The 19,548-nt window shown below is 43.6% G+C and overlaps 1 long non-coding RNA gene across 1 annotated transcript; it reads right to left on the reverse strand.

Annotated features, from left to right (window-relative positions):
- Nucleotides 1-17,426: 17,426 nt before the first annotated feature.
- LOC130211298 (uncharacterized) lies at nucleotides 17,427-18,943 on the reverse strand. Its single transcript, XR_008835008.1, has 2 exons — nucleotides 18,680-18,943; nucleotides 17,427-18,108 (listed from the first exon to the last, which is right to left on the reverse strand). It is a non-coding gene; the product is annotated as an uncharacterized LOC130211298 (long non-coding RNA).
- Nucleotides 18,944-19,548: the final 605 nt, after the last annotated feature.

The raw sequence follows: 19,548 nt of genomic DNA on the forward strand, positions 1-19,548 counted from the left end.
TTTTTAGATTTTTACAGATTGTTTCTATCTCAAAAACGTTTAGTTCGCCGGAAAAGCCGTATTTTGTTTTCCATTTTATTTTTCATTTTTTTATTTTTATTTTTTCAGATATTTCACACTATCTGAGTCCTGTTTGAACATAAACAATGTGTCGCCTGAAAATTCGCCTTCAGGCTTTCCGTGAGAATTACCCATTGTTTATGGTGTGATCGTATAGTATTAGTACATTTCCTTGTTTCTTTACCCAAACCTGTCAATCTGTGGTTGTCTAATTGAACAGGTCGTGCGACGCTGATTCAATAGAGTCACAGCATTCATTCACAAACAAATATAAACAAACAAAGCTAAACAAACACATAGTTCTCCCACAAATATGTATTAGTTCAACACACTTATTTTTACGACGCGTAATCAACCTTTATTTTTCGCAAAAAGGGCAAAAGCTTATTTTTACGACGCGTAGTCAACCTTTATTTCTCGCAAAAAGGGCAAAACCATACGTACTTTGTCTGGGTCAGTCTCCCTCTGTCTTCCGATCCGCCGGATCCCGTCAATCCACGACTGGATCTCCTCTCTGCAGAAATTATTATCCACTGCTGAGCGGTCTCTTAATCCGATGATCAGTCGGGGCCTTGCACAGGTGTCAGTGGCTCCGCAGGAAAAAGAAAAATCCAGCCGATGGGTATGTTGGGATCCGGGTCACGGCACCAAGTTATGATAGGTTTTTTCCTCTCTATCACGGTCAAGGAGGCGAGAAATGAATCACAGACAACGTAGTATCTTTGACCAAAGCTTTGGCCAAAGGGGAAGCTCAGTCGCCTATGCTCTGAACATGACGACCTCCAAGACATTCCGCCGAGCACCCCTTTGGTCCAGCCTTTTATTGAAAGCTTAATCACACACACACACAACAACAAAGGAGAAGTGGAACTGAGGACAAGTTGACATATTCCTTCCGTCTGGTTTATTATCACTTCCTTATCAGACTCCTCAAACACATAACACAACCTTCGGGTGGGAACGCGGAGTTCGGGAAGCTCCTCTGATTGTTGAGTTTAAGATACGGTAAGCAATAACATAACATACATTTATATCTCTGTCAAAAAGGCATCCTTTAAGTCGACAGACGTGAACCAATAGATTCTGGAGACGACACGAAGGACGTCTGCTGTGCTCAGCATGAGAAAAAGGCAAGATGTGGCGCCTCCGAGTCTGTGGGGTGTGGACACGGCCCCGCGAAGACCAGAGAACTGTTGCCTGGTCTCTCCTGTAAAGCAGCTCTTCCGATTTGACTAGGACAGTATGGAGGGTCCTCCTTCATGTCTCCGACAAGGGTGCTTGCGCCAGCTACACAGCTGGTCTGAACCCTGGTGGGCATTAGGCATTGTTGTAAGCACGGGAAAATGGTCGTTTGTGAACCAATTGGGCTCCGGTCATCCAGCCTCAGAGTCCTTTTGGGAAAGAAACTATGGTTGCAATAGTTAGCTCAATGGATGACATGGGCCTAAGGCCACATTTGTCCACATGCTGCATGGACGCCAGGGTTCGTCCATCAGCCGTAAGATGGGAGAGAGCAGCGGTGTCTCTGTAGCATGCGTGCAACTCACTCAGATAATCTTTGGAGGGAGGGACAGAAAAGGTGGCACGGGCGAGATTGAGCCTGAAGAACGCACTAGCAAGTTGGGGTTCATGCGAATGACAGACCCGATGGAGCTGTCGACTGCCCCCTCCGAAGGACTAAGGTCTGAGGGGTGGGAAACCGGGCCCAGAAACATGGGTGGGCCATTCGTCACTGTATACAGTAAAGAGATTGGTGGATGCTGCCACTGAGATAATGTCCTCCTCTGGGAATGGACAAGCCACGGGTGGATCTGAGCCACGACTCTGGGGGAACCCTGCTTCCCTAATCTGTGTGGGCTATTAAGTCAGTCCAAGCGGGGGTGCTCTGCTGACTTCTAGAGAGGAGGTAGGGAGCGGTCGGTAAGAGGGAGCAAGGACACTCCCCTACCCGTATGGCAGCGTTGATTGCTGGGGCCCGAGCAGGAGCTTGAGCGAGAGTACTCTGCTACTGTGGCCCGTGTCATGTGGAACAGGTCGGAGACAGTTCATCCAGTGAGGGGAGAGTGAGAACACTGTCCTCACTAGCATGGTAGCTGTGATTGCTAGGGTTGCAGGAGTAACCTGAGCGAGAGCACTCTGCTACTGTGGCCCAGGTCCTGTGGAGCAGGTCCGAGACAGTCCGTTTTTAGCGCGGACACCTCTTCAATACAGTAGCTGTGATTATTGGTGTCCTACCTGTAAACTTAAGCGAAAGCATTCTGTTGTTGTGGAAACAGGTTCTGTGGAGACAGTTTAGAAAACGGCCCGTCTTAGTGAGAGGAAGTGAAGACACTCTCCTCATTAGACTGGTAGCAGTGATTACTGATGTCCCAGCAGTTCACCTAAGTGAGCGCACTCTGCTACCGTGAGAACCTGGCCCAGTGGAAACAGTTTAGAGAACAGCCTCTCTAGTGAGAGGAAGTGAAGACACGCTTGACTAGTACGGTAGCTGTAATTATAAGCATCCCACGAGTAAGCCTGAGCGAAAGCACTGTGCTACGGTGGAAGCAGGTTCTGTGGAAACAGGTTAAAAACCGTCATAAGTAAGTAAGTAAGTAAGTACCCTCTCCACTAGTATGGCAACTGTAATTACTGTTGTCCTCCAGTAAGCCTGAGCGAGAGCTTTGTGCTACTGTAGACACTGATCCCGTGAACACAGGTCAGAAACAGCATGTCTAGTGAGAGAGAGTGAGGACACTATTCACTAGTCTGGTAGCTTTCAGAATTAGCGTGGAATCAAGTTAGCCTGAGTGGAGACACTCTGCTAGCTATAACAGCGGCAATGACATGGAGGTAAATGTACACTCTATCAGTATCGATTTATAACCTCATTAGCTCCACCAGTTAGCCTGAGCGGGTCACTCTGCTCACTGAAAGCCGGTCGCGACAGTGTAGCAATCAATTAGCAGGAGTGAGAGGGCTCTGCCAACCGTGGAATCTGCCGTCGTAGAAAACAATGTTCTTCGATCCCACCTGTGGATGCTTTACGGCGTTGAAGTGGCCAACCTGGTGAAGACCGGAGATTGGTGTGTCCTCCGGTCAGCTCGATCCGAGCGTAGAAAACTCCCTCCGAAGAGGGACAGCTTGTTGCAGCCTTTGGAGGGCGAGAAAACGCGCAACTCCGACCAGTGGTCACAAGGCTTACAGGACGAGCTTTAGCTGAAGCTAACATAGCAGTAGTCCTGCGTAGCGAGACGATGAAAAAGGACTGATCTCGGGATGACACCGGAACTTATACCCGGCGGGGGGTCATCCGAGGTTAAAGGTGACTTTGTTGTTAGTTATACTCGAACTGCGTGTGTGCGAGACGGAATATATCCAGTACTAAGCACCACCTCTGGCGGTCCGGAAGGATGAACTAGAACAAGGATATAATATCTTGGCTCTTTTAAATGGCATCGCTTGACACCTGAATAAACTGAATTTATAGCTGCAGGACAATTCAGTTAAATTAATATTTCTGAAATTAATTACTTTTTTCTAAGAGTAAAAATGTTTCTGTTATAATATGCAACCTTTATTTTACTTGAAATAATAGCAGATATTGTATTTATTATTGGACTTTGTATTATTTAGAATTAACTTTTTTTTTGCTCCATCCCGAGACGGAGAGCCGAGAAGTGTTAACGCGACACGTAGAGACAGAAATGACATGCTGCTGTGTAAATACAACCAACAACAGACGGCTGTTTAGTTTAATAAAAGAACAAAGACGTGCTATAGAGAAAATTATAGGGGGGCGGGTCAATTTTTTTTAATGTCATGCGATCTACCATACTACGCCGCGATCGACTGGTAGGTCGCCGCGATCGACTGGTTGGTCGCCACGATCAACTGGCAGGTCGCCGCGATCGACCGGTCGACGTATTGAGCACCCCTGGTCTAGATGTTATTCAATTGAACTATTTATTTATCATGACAATCGGTTGTTGACTATACGGACATTTATACAACTGTCGGCTACTTCAACAAATATGGCACAAAATTTTATTGCACAAATGTGACATTATTGTGATGTTCCGGATCTTTGAATGAGGAATTCCGCTCTAACTAGACCTCGCTGAATTTGAGTTGAATAACCCTGCTCTATCCATGTACCTTTCCAGTGATTACTTGTAAGAATGCATGTCATGGCACAGGTCAACATGGTTGTATGCAGTGGTGAAACATTAATACCATCCTTGACTAAAAGACCAATTCAAACATTTTGAGAGGATACTCAGAATATCATGAAAACAAGCATTGGCTCTGCAGAAAAACTGCATCTGTGTAGTTTATATTATTATCATAACATTATTAGATTAACAACAATAACTAAAAGCTATTTAACAGCACGATGCCTGTGTATGACATATCACAGGATTTATACTTTTTTCTTCAGCATGAGCATGGAAGTTGACTTGCCAGTCATCTCCAGAACCGGCTGCATGTTCTTGAGGTGATCTGCTGATGCGCCCCCCCACCCCTCTCTACCTTCTTCTGTTTCATGGATTGTGGAGGTCTGGATCGTGGCTCATGCCTACTACTAATTATTCATACATTTATGTCATATTCATTGTGTTGTAACTCTGTAATGCTGTTCATTATGTACACATGTCATCTATTGCTTCTGTCCATCCGGGGAGAGGGATCCTCCTCTGTTGCTCTGCTGAAGCTACTAACATTCTAACAACTAACATTCACACACATACACCGTAGGCACAGCTACAGTAGCAATTTAGGGGTTAAGTGTCTTGCCCAAGGACACATCAACATGCTCTAGCAAAGCCAGGGATCAAACTACCGATCCTCATTTCAGTAGTGTTAAAATAGAGAAAGAATATTAAGATCTTATTATTTAATTTTTTCTCCAGCCAATAGTTTGAAATGATAAATTGACCTACACTTTTATACCACTGTTCTAGTCTTCTGACAACTCAAAGCACTTCAACACTACATGATCTCATTCACCCATTCACACCCATTCATAAACTGATGGGAGGAACCACCTGCCCATCAGGACTAAATTACATGCATACAGATCCACACACCGTAGTCACAGCTATGGGAGCAATGTTGGGGTTAGGTGTCTTGCCCAAGGATACATCAACATGGACTAGCGAAGCCCGGGATTGAACCGACAATTCTCTGATTGAAGGATAACCCTGGTATCACCTTCTGAGCAGTGCCCACATGTAGTTTCAGGAACGAAGAGGGGAAACAAAAAAGGAATCTGTAACAATAGTCAAATGACACGTTTTTGGAAGTTTTTGAAATGGAAATGTGAAAAATGTTAACTGGTTATTGTGATCATGAGAAGAACACTGATTGGCTTACACACACTCTCCACATCACCATATTTCTAAAGTCAATTAAAGCATGTGAGCCAGCAGTATTTTAGAACTTAGAGGTACTGTATTGAATAATATCAGACTTCACTGAGAAACTGCAGCCGATCTCCACAGTATGAGAGTGTTCAAGGCCTATTTTAGTCCTTAGTGTGGGTGGATTTCTCACTGGGCTGCTTGGTGCAAAAGAGAAGCTTGAAGCCATAGCAGCCACGTGTTGAGGTCAGACAAGACGAATGGGACCAACCAGGACAGGCTGACAAGATATTGGGAGAGAACAGGATACTCTTGAGCCCGGTTAAAGCTTGTTGATGCCAACCATGAGACATTTAGAGAAGATCTGAGGGTTCCAGATCTTCCTGGGTGTAAATTACAGCCTTCACTATAACTGCTGGCTTGGTAGTAACGAGTGGTTGTCCTCGTGGGGCTGAGCAAAGGCTCAGGACTTCAGACCAGGCCTCTGCAGAGGGAACACGAGTAGAATCCGCCAGGTATTTATAGCTCTGACCCAAAGGAGCTGCTCTCATTAGGACCATGCTCCTGTTTCTGAGTAATCGCCTTGTCGGTTGTTCAGACATAATACAAGTTATATTCATGCATATGCGATAACGCGCATTGATTTACCCATTTCCAATGTAAAAACAGCTGCTTTCATAGAGGATAATTGAGCAGGAACATCTGGACAAGAACTTAACTGCAGGGTCAACCCCCATTTTAAGTGCCCTCATGTGTCCATATAATCCTCCATCTCTCAAAGATCATGTTTTCCACAAACAGATTCCAGATCAGAAAGGCTCTCTTTGTTGTCAAACCTGAATGCAGTCTGGAAGAATGTAGACCACAGTCATAAAAAGTATGACTAAATACACTGACATTAAACAATACATCAACACAAAGGCTTAAATTGGCTCTTTTGGTCACTCTCTCAGTCACTCAAACACAACAAAAATATCACACAATAAATCCCTGCCGTTCTCATTCTCACCTGAGCAGACACCCAAAGAACTAGCAGCATCTGATAGGACTGACTCTTTTTAATACACATAAATACTGTATGTTACTGGTTAAGAGATTGACAGAGTTGCGGATGCAAGGCCAAAATGAAAACCTGCTCACGACCACAGACAATATAAATGGATTCCGTTCAAAAGTGTACCTCTGGCAACAATATGTTGAAAGAGCCAATCTTGACATGTTCCCCCTCACCCAGAAATTACAAGGAGATGTCAACACTGCTGAACTATGTGAGACAATAGGTAGACACTTAACAACTCTCGAGGAGAAGTTGTCATTTTATTTCCCCTCAACCGCCACTGAATGCCTTGACTGGGTTAGGGACCATTATAGCTCAGCAACAGTTTTTGGAAAGGACATGACTTTAGGACGAACTAACTGATCTGAGACAAGACCGTGGTTTAAAGCTGAGCTTTGCTGATTTACCTTTGGACAGTTGTTGGTTGACTGTTGCTAAGGAGTTCCCCATTGTGGCAAACAGAGCAATTTCAACATTGCTCCCATTTTCCACAACATATCTGTGTGAGATGAGCTTTTGCAGCATGGCTGAGATAAAAACTAATAACAGAGAGAGACTGAGAGTTGAAAAATAGCTTTGTGTGTGCCTTTCTTCAGTTTCTGCCAGGAAATCAGCTCTCTGTTCATCCAAACAGGCACAGTTTTCACACTGAGTAAATATCAACACATAAAGAGACTTACATTGCTGGCATATGCTATATTATGCTATATAATGTGACCCCGTTTTTGGTTGTTGGTGTGCCGCGGGATTTTTTTATTGTCAAAAATGTGCCGCGGCTCAAAAAAGGTTGAAAAACACTGCATCAGGTATCTGACTACTATATTTATTTCATTTTTTTATTATTCTGTTTGTACTATTTCTTAATGTATGTATCACGTCAGGTTTAGCACGTTTTGTATGTATTACATGTTGTCCTTTCTGTGGAACATACGAAGATTAGCGGTCGCTAAGCCGTCAGCTGATGAGGATCTAGTAAATAAACTAAACTACAGGACCCTTATGGGATGTTGCAGAAAAAAAACAGACCTTTGCAAAATACAAAATTGGAATCAACCAAGAAAAATTGGTTCACACGTTCGTTACTTCGAGACTGGATTACTGCAACTCCTTATTATCAGGCTGCTCTAATAAGTCTCTTAGTTCCCTCCAGTTGATCCAGAATGCTGCAGCTCATGTTCTCACTAAAACTAAGAAAAGAGATCACATTACTCCTGCACTAGCTGCTCTGCACTGACTCCCAGTAAAATCAAGAATCACTTTTAAAATTCTTCTCTTAACCTACAAAGCCTTGATTGGTGATGCACCATCATATCTTAAGGAGTTTGTAGTACCATATTGCCCCACTAGAGAGCTGCGCTCACTAAATGCGGGGCTACTTGTAGTTCCTAGAGTCTTAAAAAGTAGGATGGGAGCCAGAGCCTTCAGTTATCAAGCTCCTCTTTTATGGAACCAGCTTCCAATTTCAGTCCGGGAGGCAGACACAGTCACCTCATTTAAGAGTAGACTTAAGACTTTCCTCTTTGACAGAGCTTATAGTCAGGGCTGAATCAGGTTTGCCCTGGTCCAGCCCCCTGATATGCTGCTATAGGCTTATAGCTGCTGGAGGACGTTTTAGGATGCACTGAGCACCTATCTCCTCTTTTCTGTCTCCGTATGGATGAATTTTCATCTCTCCATCAACAATTCTCGGCTCGCGCGACAGAGCGATGCGCGCGCCGGCATCGAAGCTCTGCGGCGACCGCGATCGACATATTGAACACCCCTGCATTAAAACATTAAAGAGCCGAGAGTTTTTTTCAGCGTGAGAAATACGATGTGTGGCGGGAGTGCGTGAGTTAGACCGAAATGCGTGAGTCTCACGCTCAATGCGTGACACTTGAGAGCCCTGCATTGCTCACCAGTGCACGCGCCAGCATCGGAGCTCTGCCGCGCGAGCCGAGAGAAGAGTTGTTGACGGGGGGGGGGGTGCAAGTGACTTTTTTTCATCCCGATGTGCGCGCACACGCCGGCATCCGAGCTCTGCGTGTCGCGTTAACACGACTCCGATCTCCGTCTCGCGCGCCGAGAATTGTTGACGGGGGGGGTGGGGGGGGGGCGGGTAGACGAAAATTACAGGGTGACGGGTGGAGATTTCCCCCTGTTATAATAGGAGGGGAAACACTGGAGTTGATAAGCGTGTCTTCTTGTCTGATCAATACGCAACTGTGAGGTGCGCGAATGGACCGAGCGGCCAGCTGCTGATCACTCATTCAACGAACAGACGGTGACCCAGGAAAAACCCTGAATGTATATATGGGATTAATCATGATTAATCCACAGAAACCTGTGATTAACCTGATTAAAAATTGTAATCGTTTCACAGCCCTAATTTTAACTCTAAATCTGTCCTTCTGTACACATTACATATATTGCAAATTTGTAATTTGTGAAATTGGGCTATACAAATAAACTGAATTGAATTGAATTTCGATTGGTACTTTTCGAGATAAAAGCATGTAAAAAGCTTGTAACTGAATATGTATTATCAATGTTAGAAGTGTACCAACATTGAACTCAAAAGCCTACTTCAACTCAGAGACCAAATTTACTGATGCTGTGATTGAAACAGATTTTGAGCATTTATGAATGTTGATGTGACTGAGTTGCAACAACTGAACCGTCACACTCCGATGAAAAGCAATGCCTGCCTGGTATGGACAGAGTCAATCCAGAGCAATCCTGTTTATCCAGGAATGTGCTGGTTCATATGGTGCCTCCTCCTCTTCTCTTGTCTGTGCTTCTGTGTAGAGCTGCATAAACACAGATGACACACCTAGTACACTCTCTCTTTGCTTCTGACCCTGCATCTGTGTTTAACTCCTCCTCTTCCTCCCCTACTCCACTTCCTTGCTGGAGTGAACCCAGGGTCCTGTTTTAGAACGTATTAGTTCCAGTGCTTTATAATCCATTGCAAACAAATGGCAAACATCCAAGATTAATGGCTGAGAAAAAGAATGCCTCAGATTGATGGCAACCATACAGCTTCACACGCACACACATCTCTGCCTCAGTGCAGTAAGTAGGACAAAAAAACTGACCGTTATTTTACCTCTGTCTCCCTCAGTTGTTCATCAGTCCCCTGTCTTTTTTTTCCCCACCATCTCTTTTATCCTTCTATCTACAGCTACAAATGGAGGTCTGAAGGGGAGGTTGCCATAGCAGCGGATGCCAAGGACCCTTTTGGCCAGAGCCCACTGCCGAGCATTCCGGCTCTTGCCAACAACTGCAATAACAGTCAGTAACAGACAAAGGTTGACTGGACCCTGACCCCCCCCCGGTTACCAGCTTTAACGGTCTAGAAATGACAATCATTTCACATCCAGTTCACACGCGTCAACTGCAGTCTATGTGTGTGTGTGTGTCTACTGTGAGAGCCAGTTTGAATTTGAGCCTTTCAGCAGACTCAATCTGCACTGCTATGGGATCTAAGTGTGTATTAGGGTTACTATGTCTCGAGCCGGTAAGTAGGTTCGTCCTTCAATCAGAGGATCGGCGGTTCGATTCCCCAGCTCCAATAGTCAATGTATCCTTGGGCAAGACACTTAACCCCAAATTTCCCACGTATCTGTGCCTACGATGCGTAAATGTACTAAAAATGTTAGTTACTCCTGATAGGCAGCCACTTCTATCAGTTTATGAATAGGTGAATTATGTCATGTAGTGTTAAAGCGCTTTGTTTAGTTGGATACTAGAAAAGCACTCAAGTCTATTTAGCCTTTAGTTCAGGGGTCCCCAAACTTTTTCCTGAGAGGGCCACATAACTTTTCCCTTGTCTGATGGAGGGCCAGCCGGGGGGGTGGGGTGGGGGGGGGGTACTAGTGAGAGTGTGCTCACCTGTGTGCGCGCACCACTCGCAGCATTTAACGGAGCGGAGCAGCGCGTGCGCTCTGATCGCTCTTTTAATGAAGTGTCGATACTAAAAATATGCTAAATCACATCGTTTTTAACGTACGGGTACTTCGTTAGTATCGCTACACCGTGCAGCGTGACAGCAGCAGATGTAGCGGACTAACATTCAAGCTAACCTAACTTCCCAAACGCTGTCGACATCTGAACGCTGATTGGCCGAGACGCGACACGTCCCATCAAAGATGTTCTATTGCGAAGAGCACCACTTCACATTTTCTCCGCGTCTCACTGCAATCTCAACGGCAGCGGGCAGGGTGAAAAAAATAATAAATCGGAACGCGTCTCTGGTATTGTTCAGGGGGCCGGTCCAAATGTGGAGGCGGGCCGGATCCGGCCCGCGGGCCGTAGTTTGGGGACCACTGCTTTAGTTCTATGTTTAGGTGCAATACAGGAAGAAAGTTTATATTACACTTAAAATTGAGGTTTACTCCAAATACAACTGCAATCCAAAATTCCTAGTCCAATAATTGTGACCAGACCAAATTGTTAAAAATAACTTGTCCAAAAGTTATTATCTTGTGCCAAAGATATGTTTCATCCTTTGCACTTAAAGTAATATACATCATACAGCAAAAAATTATGTTTTTTTCTTCAATGACACTTTAAAGACTTAAAAGGTTGTAAAGTGACTTTCTAACTCAAATTAGAAAATGCTGCACATTAAATCAACCAGCGGTCAGCAAAGCAGATGTCATTGAAAGAGGAAGAAGAGGACAAACCCTCTGAGGCTAATTTATGATTTTGGAATACACAAAATACATTTATTGATAGGACTAAAAGAGGACTAGTGGAGCAGCGTGTCCTTTATGAGCCCTGTTATTACTGAAACAGACTTCCTGTGGCTGTTTCTCTTACCACAGCACTCCTAAAGGTATCTTAAACCCACATAGACAAACAGTCTGATGAAAAACATGAAGCTGTCATGTCTGTGGTATCAATGGCTTCTTGTTGGGCCTCATTGGGAACATAGGCCTGCAGGGTCCATGACCACATCAGGCTCGGCATTAATGAGATTTTCCCTCCACTCAGGAGCACATGGTGCTTCTTTCTCTAAATCACATAGTGTTGGCAGGGGTAGAGTGCTCTCATAATGTAATGGACTAATAGACACCACTTATGTAAACCTTGTTAAGGTGCGTTCACACCAAAAGCGAAACAATTTTTTCGGGCCAATCAGCTCTTGTGTTCCGCTCTCGTAGCGCTGGAAGCGGAAGTCTTTCAGACGTAACAGTAACTTCATCGGTGAAAGTGACCGAGCTGAGTGAGGCTACGGGTGATGTCATGAACCCAAACACGAGAGCGTTAGTGTGTGGGATGTCCACAACAAATATAAAGCAGAACTAGTGGTTAGTTATTCTGGTGGATGAAGGAGATGATAACGGTCTTTACGGAGACAAGACACAGAGATAAGCCCCGCCCCTCGCGGAGCGTCTCGATGCTTATGGCTTGAACACAGCAAATGGTCGAGCGAGTAAACTCACGCGTTTTGGGCGACGCGAAAAATAGTTTCGCTTTTGGTGTGAACGCACCTTTAGAGCTGCTGTTGCTGGCCTTTGTCCCAGCAGGAACACACTTTAGTTCAGTTAAATGTAAAGTTCAACTTGACCTGCTCATTATCACAGCAGAACGCTGCGCTTCACTGATGTTCCTTTGACACACGAACGGCAGTGAAACAATGGAATGTCTGACAGAATGCCACTGAACATTTCATCCTCTGAGGTCTGCCATGGTGTTACAATATTCACAAACGAATGACTAGTTATGTCACTCATAAAGCACAAAGCTCAAATAAATGTATTTATTTTAGGGCTGTCAATCGATTTAAAAAAATTAACTAATTAATCGCACATTTTGAAATTCATTAATTGCGATTAAAAGTTAGTTTTTCTTCTTTTTAAAGACAAAACTTCACACAGAGCTGTGTTTTCAAAGAGGCTCCTACATATAAAGAGCCAGTGAGGTATTTAATATTGTGGATGATAAATTGTTTCTTCAGTGAAACATCCAGATTAGTAAAAAAAAGAAGTATATTGAGACCCCATTGGTCCTGTCATCTTTAACATTGAACAGCAGCAGAACCAGTGGCCTTGGGAACTGACTGACATTCACATATGTCACGTTAACCCTCTGGAGGCTGGGGGCATGTTCTCCATTTTACAAAAAAATGTAAATTCACCTTTTAAAGGCGTTTTAATGTGACACATACCCACGTGTTATACATCAAACATTCCAGAACAATCTCAGCTCTATTCAATGTGGCACAATGTCCTCGCGCCGTGTTCTCTGTCTTCTCTGACTGACAGGCTGCTAATGAGCCTCACCTGTGAGGTGGGAGGTCCTTTGTGATTTACTGAGTGTTCATTGGTTGTTTTTTTCGCAAAATGTTGACAAATCACGTTGATGGTTTCGTGTGACGAGATCTTTCCGCGCCGCGTCACCCGACACGTCGCCCCTCCGTTCCTCTGTGTATCAGAGGGGGAGACGGGAGGAAGGAGAGCAGGAGGAAACCCGACTGATTCATCCACGAGTTAAACTGATTTCTGCTCCATATTTTCGCGGAGAAATAATTTTTTTAATAACGGAAACAGTGTTAAACCGTACTGCCGCGGTTTGACACTCAGAGGAGTGTAAAAACTTCAAGGCACACCGGAAGTAAACAAAGTTGCGTTAATTGCGTTAAAATATTTTTGTGCGTTAACGCGGCCAAATTAATCGCATAGATTAACGCGTTAACGCTGACAGCCCTAATTTATTTATATTGTTAGTTTTTTTCTTCTTCTGTAAATCAGTAAATTGGTATCTGTGCCTTTAGTTTCCAACTTGGTCATCATTTGTACATAAACACAAATAACTGTACAAATACTCTTTTTACTAAAATATCACTATTTACACTGTTTATAAGATCAGGATCCTTCTTTTCATTTGTGAATTGTTAACAACGCATTTTAAAATAGAACTGTGTTCGTGTTGGAGCCATGATGTAGTTTGTTTGTTTTATGTTATCTTTGAGGGAAACACAAGATGAATGTATAGATGCAGTTCTGACATTGAACACAGGGTGGAGCATTAATGTAGAAGTGCATATACTGTAGGTTAGTGCCTGTCATGGTGTGCAGTGATGTGTTGATGTGATAGCTTGACTGGCATGCTCAGAGTCATTGGTAACTGAATTGGGATTGAATACTGCTGATTTAATGCTGTGGTAATATGTGAAACTGGATAAATGGATCAACAGATCCAAAGAGATACAGGGCACTTTCATCGTTGGAATCTTAACAGCAATCAGTGGAAATGATGGACAACATACTGTATGTGCTCAATAGAGAAGCTGAAAGCAGCAGATAGGACATGCAGTTAAATATAGAATAATACATTAGAAAACAATCAACTCACTAAACTACAGAAATCACAGCCTGTCTCTCAAAGACACGTCAGAAATGACAGCATTAGATTCATGAAATGTGGTTAAACTGTTGGAGAGTTGTCGATGTGTAGAATAATTGTTTCAAGAGTTTTATGATTGACTCACTGTGAACTTTGTCATTCCAAAATCTATTAACATTGGTTAGTGAGACATTTTTCTGAAATCTAGATGGTAGTTATTATGGAATTGTATCTGCATTGGGTCATTATGGGAATGTGATCCATTAGTGCTAAACTGAGTTTTCATGTCCAGTCAGCCTCTCGGGGTAAATATTCACACCACATTAGCCAACAGTCAGACAGCTTCTCACATGCCTAACGAGCTCTCTGCAGAGCACCAGTGGAGCTGATGAGGTCCACTATTTCTTTTCCAATAAACCCTGATATTCCCTTTGTCCAAATCTCAAAGCCTATTTGGGATCAAATGATAAACGTGACACCAGCTTCTTCAGACAAACTCATTTTTGTGCGATGTTGGGGGCAGCACAGAGACAGCCTGGATCCTTCTGGTCTACATATACAGATGATTTGAAAGAGTACAATTGAAAAAAAAGTTGTTGGAACTTCTAATTTCCTAACAAGTTGTTAGTCACTCGCACATGCAATGTAGCCAAATAATTCAGATGTGAGTTGGCCAGAGAAGAAAAACAAATGTTGGCGGCTGTCTGGATCATCAAATCATGCTCTCCGAAAGAGAAGAGCAGAATGCATCATTGGGTTCTATTCAGACAGGTAGCTAAGTCCCAGTTAATTGAGGACAGTTCATGCTTTAGGAATTTTAAAACACTCCAGCACCACGTCAATATTCATGCAGCATTGAGTGAGATGACATTTACACTGTGATAAAAGCACTGCAAGTGAAAATAGCACTCCTGAGCTACACACATACTGTACATATTCAAGCATGTCTTAAAGTCATAAAAACATGGATGACCTGCAACTTTTTGATGTTAAACTCAGACAAAACTGAAGTAATTTGACTCGGCCCTGAGAACCTCAGATCAATTATCTGGTGATGTAGTTTCTGTAGATAGCATTGCCCTGGCATCCAACACCACTGTAAAGAATCTCGGCGTTATCTTTGATCGAGACTTGTCCTTTAACGCCCACGTGAAACAAATCTCAGGGATTGCATTCTTTCATCTACGTAATATATAAAAAATCAGGCACATCTTGTCTCAAAAAGATGCAGAAAATTTGGTTCACGCGTTCGTTACTTCTAGACTGGATTACTGCAACTCCTTATTATCAGGTTGCTCTAATAAGTCTCTTAGGTCCCTCCAGTTGATCCAGAATGCTGCAGCTGGTATTCTCACTAAAACTAAGAAAAGAGATCACATCACTCCTGCACTAGCTGCTCTGCACTGGCTCCCTGTAAAATCAGGAATTACTTTTAAAATGCTTCTCTTAACCTACAAAGCCTTGATTGGTGATGCACCATCATATCTTAAGGAGCTTGTAGTACCATATTGCCCTACTAGAGAGCTGCACTCACTAAATGCGGGGCTACTTGTATAGTTCCAAGAGTCTTACAAAGTAGAATGGGAGCCAGAGCCTTCAGTTATCAAGCTGCTCTTTTATGGAACCAGCTTCCATCTTCAGTCTGGGAGGCAGACACAGTCACCTCATTTAAGAGTAGACTTAAGACTTTCCTCTTTGACAGAGCTTATAGTTAGGGCTGAATCAGGTTTGCCCTGGTCCAGCCCCTTTGATATGCTGCTATAGGCTTATAGGCTGCTGGCGGACGTTTAGGATACACTGAGCACCTCTCTCCTCTTTTCTCCCTCCTTGTGGATGAATTTTCATCTCTCTATTGCACATTACTAACTCTGCTTTCTCCCCAGAGTCCTTTTGACTTCACGGCTCGTAGGGTCATCGGTCATAGATCCTATCTGCCTGATGGATCATCGAGGTCTGGATTGTGGAATATGACTACTACCAACTATTCATACACTCTGTCATATTCATTGATTGTGTTGTTACTGTGTCTTAATTTGTGTGTAATGATTCCTTCTGTACACATTACATCTATTGCACCTGTCCATCCTGGAGAGGGATCCTCCTCTGTTCATCTCCTGACGGTTTCTTCCCTTTTTTTCCCCGTGAAGGGTTGTTTGGGAATTTTTCCTGATCCGATGTGAGGTTTTGGGACTGGGATGTCTATATGTACAGATTGTAAAACACTCTGAGACAAATTTGTAATTTGTGAAAATGGGCTATACAAATAAACTGAATTGAATTGAATACTGTTACATAGTGGAGTCCTTTATAACACCAGGGCTGTGTCTACTACCGCGCACTTAACGAAGTACACTGCAATGCAGTGCACTGCAATTCAGTGCACTGCATTGCAGTGTACTGCGTCGCTGATGAAGTGCTGTCTCAAATGGAACACTTAACCGTTAACCACTTGGCGGAAGTGACGGACGCAAATCTGTTCACGGCACCCGCGAAATTAAGCCGGGAGTGACATATGCAAATCTGCTTGCGATACCCTAACCCTTAAACTGACAAAATGAATGCACTTCTTGCCCTCTTGTTGTCCCTTGTTTACCTTTCTCCACCCCATGTGGAAACTGCGATACCTCCACAATCGCGGCAGGAGCCTCCGCCTTCTGGCTGAAGTCGAGATGGTATACAGGACTGTCTCAGAAAATTAGAATATTGTGATGAAGTTCTTTATTTTCTGTAATGCAATTAAAAGAACAAAAATGTCATGCATTCTGGATTCATTACAAATCAACTGAAATATTGCAAGCCTTATATTCTGATTTATTGCTGATTATGGCTTACAGCTTAAGAAAACTCAAATATCCTATCTCTAAATATTAGAATATCATGAAAAAGTATACTAGTAGGGTATTAAACAAATCACTTGAATTGTCTAATTAACTCGAAACACCTGCAAGGGTTTCCTGAGCCTTGACAAACACTCAGCTGTTATAAATCTTTTTTTTTACTTGGTCTGAGGAAATATTAAAATTTTATGAGATAGGATTTTAGAGTTTTCTTAAGCTGTAAACCATAATCAGCAATATTAAAAGAATAAAAGGCTTGCAATATTTCAGTTGATTTGTAATGAATCCAGAATGCATGACATTTTTGTTTTTTTAATTGCATTACAGAAAATAAAGAACTTTATCACAATATTCTAATTTTCTGAGACAGTCCTGTATGTAAATTTAATTGTGATTTTGCCTTACCTTCACAGCATAGCTTCATGTAGTAGTTGCAATTAAATTCTCCTCGCTAGGTATGCTAAATTCTCAATTATCTTTGTCAGAAGTAGCCTTCTTCTTTGCAATCCACATACACACCATATGGAAATAAAACATGACAAATCTGTACATGTTTGTCCCTAGATTCCAATTAGTTTTAAGAATTATCCACTGAAATGATAGGCATCATCTGCTTGAATTCACACAGTAATAGGCCTACTTTGACTGACTGTACTTTTATACACATCTCTGTTGTAGTGAAGTTCACCCTGATACAGGAATCAATTAGCAATTGAACACACAGGCATATTAATTATTGTTACAAACATGCATCAATTCTAATATAAATCAGAAAACGCAATAAAAGACTACAAAACCTCAATGACAACATTTTATTGATAAAATGACTTACATTTTAGTATAATCTTCCCTTCCCCTCCCCTCCCCACACACTCTACAGCAGCCACCCAGTCCCAGGCGGCGCTGCCGTATCAATGTTGCAATGCCACTGCTGGCGTTGTATTGTGATGGCCACAGTGACAGGAGGGTGGACTTCAGGCTCACCCGAGAGTCATTTAACGCCCTCATGGCTGTGCTGGGCACTGACTGACCACGGTTGGGGCCCCGAGATCTCCCGTCTAGTTTTTATTTTTTGGCTTGCCAGCGCCACCTCCTATCGGGTGGTGGCCAGGGCCTTCGACAGGCCCCGGGCTCAGTGCATGATGCCAGGGTCCTGAATAACAGCCCCATCTTCTATGAGCAGTCATACCCTCCACCAGGATACTGTATCCTTGGGGATGGTGGCTACCCCTGCCTGTCCCAACCCATCTGCCTCATGACCCCCTTCAGGCAGCCTGTCCACAACCACCTCCAAGCACGCTACAACTGCTGCCTGTCAAAGGCGAGGTGTGTTGTGGAGAGGTCCTTCGGGATACTGAAGACGCGATGGCGGTCCATCTTCTTAAAGGCCCTGGAGGTGGATGTGAGGTGCCAGAGGTCATTGGAGCCAGATGTCGGGAGGGCAGCAGAGGACCAGCACCAGCACCTCCAGGAAACGTCTCTGGGGCAGGAAACAGAAATAGGATACCCATTCAGTGCTATGTCCCAGACCACGATTACATTTAAATTAATACATACACGACATTTAAAAAAAAAAAACACAACGATGATTGAAAGCTACAATTATTTCTAGAAGGACAAGCTTAGATAGCTATCGTAACGGTATTAATTATCGGGCGGCGTGTGGGCAAACGCTCGCGGTGTCATGTTAACCCGTTATTAAACTGAGCATATCCATTGTTAATCCATTATTAAAATTGCTATTTCGATTGGTTAACAGAACAGCCGTTGTTTAACACTGTCCGATGACTGACATAGCTATCTGTCGTCGGACTTGCCGCTGGAGCAAGCGCCTGGAGCCGACCTGCCCCCGCTCGTCAAGCGAAAAGTGTCCGATAAAAGTGCACCTTCGTCGGACTGGCCGGGTGGTGGATTACCCAGCTAGTTTATCATAACTGCCCTGCAGATCCAATGGCATCTAATGCTACCTAGGTATGCTCACTAATCTGAGAATGGCATGTTAGTAGTACATTGTAATACCAGTACAATGTGTAATTACCGCTGATACTTACATTTACGGTCTGTAGCTTCGTGGTCTACCGCTTGTGCTGTCCGCCATTGTTTTAGAAATAAAATGAAAAGCTGGTGAAAGGGCTCCTCCTCTTCCGCTACGTCGCCAAGATGGCGGCCGTTTAGGGCGAGTAGTGTCCATCGTTTTACACTACATTTTTTGCCCGTTTGCAGTGCACCATCCGGGTACTTTCAGTGCACTGAATTCTGCTGGTTTTTTCAGTGGCGCACTTCGAACACTGAAAGTCAGTGCTCGAAGTGCTCAAGTGCGCGGTAGTACACAGCCCATGTGTTCTGTTTCATACAGCCCAATCCCAGTCCTAGATACCTCTCTCTCACTCTCTCTAGTATCTGTATGGTCATGGCTCCTCCTCATCAGCTCCTGGTCCTCTTCTATGAAATGACTGTATGCTAGCAGCCCTAATATGTCACCATCTGCCAGGAGGCAGCACTTCTTTCTTGGTTCATAATTCCCTTTCTCCTCCCGTTACACCTGATTATCTCCTGCCATTTCAGTGAGACATCACACCAGAGCTACTGAACTGAACCACACAGAGAAAGAAGAAACGATGGAATGGAGAGACAGTGGGGAAAACTGCCGGGGTAATGCTGACATACGAGCAGATAGCTTTTTCTGAGATCTGTTACTTTGAGTGACTGAAAGAGGGACAAGGTGAGAAGTGACTGAGGCTGGTAATGACTAGATTCTCTCTTTTCGTCTGTGTGTTAATATTAATCTGAATTATTCAATTGGACTGTCCTGTCCAGGTCTCACAGAGGACTCCCGCTGTGATTACAATCGAATCGAACTTGTATTTTACATGTGATCAGAGAATAAATCCTCCCGTTGGAAAGGAGAGAACGAGAGAAG

This window comes from Pseudoliparis swirei, chromosome 20, assembly GCF_029220125.1.
Source record: "Pseudoliparis swirei isolate HS2019 ecotype Mariana Trench chromosome 20, NWPU_hadal_v1, whole genome shotgun sequence".
Classification (NCBI taxonomy): Eukaryota; Metazoa; Chordata; class Actinopteri; order Perciformes; family Liparidae; genus Pseudoliparis; species Pseudoliparis swirei.